Source organism: Neomonachus schauinslandi, chromosome 3 (assembly GCF_002201575.2).
Source record: "Neomonachus schauinslandi chromosome 3, ASM220157v2, whole genome shotgun sequence".
In the NCBI taxonomy this organism is placed as follows: Eukaryota; Metazoa; Chordata; class Mammalia; order Carnivora; family Phocidae; genus Neomonachus; species Neomonachus schauinslandi.
This window is the reverse complement of record NC_058405.1, coordinates 121,630,088-121,632,332: the sequence shown is the minus strand read 5'-3', so window position 1 is coordinate 121,632,332 and position 2,245 is coordinate 121,630,088. Positions and strand designations below refer to the sequence as shown.

Below are 2,245 nucleotides of genomic sequence, written 5' to 3'. Positions count from 1 at the left end.
TCTCTCTCCCTCCCTCCCTCCCTCCCTCCCTCCCTCTCTCTCTCTCTTTCTTTCTTTCTTTCTCTTTTCTTCTTTCCCTCTGAACTTTTTATTGGCTTCCTGCTCCCCAGAGCGTACCCTGCTTCTGCTGCCTCAAGACCTCAGAACTATGGTGTCATTGGTCTCAGACGCCACGCTGCCATCCTCAATCCTGCAGGTGGTGGTCTTCTGGATGGTTTGCAAGGAGTTGCTGGTATCCAGAGCATCACCAAGGCAGAAGTGTCCCCTGTTTGCCAGCAGGCAATGGTAGGGGCGTTCTCAGCCTGACCTTGAGCAAGGCCTGGTGCTCCTGATCTGGCACTGCACCTCTTTCCGGGTCTGGGACAGCTCCGACTCCACGTGCAGCAGGACCCGTTGAGCTTCTCCATCTGCTTCGTGTAGCAGGCCTCCACCTCCCTCAGGCTGTTCTCCAAGTTGGCCTTCAGGTTTCTCATCAAGTCCCGGTTGATCTCCAAGGATTGGGCCGCATGTCTCAGCTCTGTGAGAGTTATCTCAGCTGCTCCTATCTCAGCGGTCTGCAAGGTGACCACTCTGGTGCTCTCCTCCATCTGCTGGGACCAGTACTTGTCCAGCTTTTCTTGGTTCTTCTGAGCCAGCTCGTCATACTGGGCCAGGATGTCTGCCATGATCTTGAGGTCCTGAGGTTTTGGGCATCCAACTCCATGGTCAACCCAGAGGTGGCACTTTGGTTTTGTAGACCCTTTACTTCCTCCTTGTGGTTCTTCATGAAAAGTGGCTCCTCCTTGAGAGCCTCGATCTCCGTCTCCACCTGCAGCCAAGTGACATTGCTATCATCAATGACCTTGCAGAGCTGATGGATGTCATTCACAGACTGGCACATGGCTAGTTCTGTCTCATACTTGACTCTGAAGTCATCGTCATCGGCAGCAAGCTGGGTATTGGCCACAGAATTTGCGAAGATCTGAGCCCTTAGCTCTTGATTGTCTTGAAGTAATGCCCCAGTCTCTGACCTTCTCTAAGCGTTCTTGGATTTTGATCCCCTGTCTCTGGTTATCAGCCTCCAGGCTCCTCACTCTCTCCAAATAGGAGGCCAGAGAGTCATTCAGGTCTTGCATGGTCTCATTCTCACCCTGGATGCCCCCTATGCCTGCCAGACTCCCAACTATCCTGGTGGCCAGGCCCCCAGAAGCTGGTGGAGCAGGATATGGAGAGATCTGGGAGCTTGAGCCTTTGGCGCCTGCCTAGATGCTGACCAGCCAGACCCAGTGGCTGGGCGACTGCATGGAGCCCAGGGACCGATAGTTGGAGGAGAAGGGGAAGTGGGTGGTGAAGCTCATGCTGTTCGGGGAGTAAGATGAGAGGCCAGGACTCAGGCTCAGGCCACTGCTTTCACAATTATTTAGCTTGATTTGGAAAGCCCTTGTAGAAAACATTCACATCTCTGTTACTGTGTCTCACAGGCTAATAATAAACACTTCATACAGAGGTCACCTTTGTTTGTCCACTGCCCTAGCACTTTTCCCAAGTTGCATGTGGCATTTCTCCCAGCCTCATGCCTTTGCTGTGCCCTGGGGAGGTGTCCTGTGCACATTTTCCTTTTTTGGCTTTCTTTTTTCTTTTGGGGGTTCATATCTGTAAATTATTTATTTTCTCCCAACCAGTTCACTTCCATGATCTTTCAAATTTCCATATTGTGTCTTTTAAACAAAAACCTGAAAATCTGAACTCAAATGGCTCTTCCCCTGTTGAGGGATTTGATTGGTCCTAAATTAGTCCTTTCACACAGATTTCTCTCTTCAAATGCAGCTCTATTTTTTAAGTCAAAATTACATCCAGATCCTCTCTTTTTGGAGACTTCTAGGCTTCAGCTCCAGCCTGTGTTCTCATGGGGTCACAGAGACAGCTCTAGATTTGGGATTAAGAGATTCCCAGAGGGCGCCTGGGTGGCTCAGTCGGTTAAGCGACTGCCTTCGGCTCAGGTCATGATCCTGGAGTCCCTGGATCGAGTCCCGCATCAGGCTCCCTGCTCGGCAGGGAGTCTGCTTCTCCCTCTGACCCTCCCAACCCTCCCCCCTCTCATGTGCTCTCTCTCTCAGTCTCTCTCTCTCAAATAAATAAATAAAATCTTTAATAAAAAAAAAGAGAGATTCCCAGAGAAATTCCTCCACTTAAACTACAAAAACTTGGAATCTCTTAACTTCTCTGAGGCTCATGTTTGTCATCTGCAAAGTGGGATAATGATAGC

At 50.2% G+C, this 2,245-nt stretch overlaps 1 pseudogene; it reads right to left on the bottom strand.

Annotated features, from left to right (window-relative positions):
* Positions 1–132: 132 nt before the first annotated feature.
* LOC110592320 lies at positions 133–1,337 on the bottom strand (annotated as a pseudogene).
* Between the last annotated feature and the right edge of the window lie 908 nt (positions 1,338–2,245).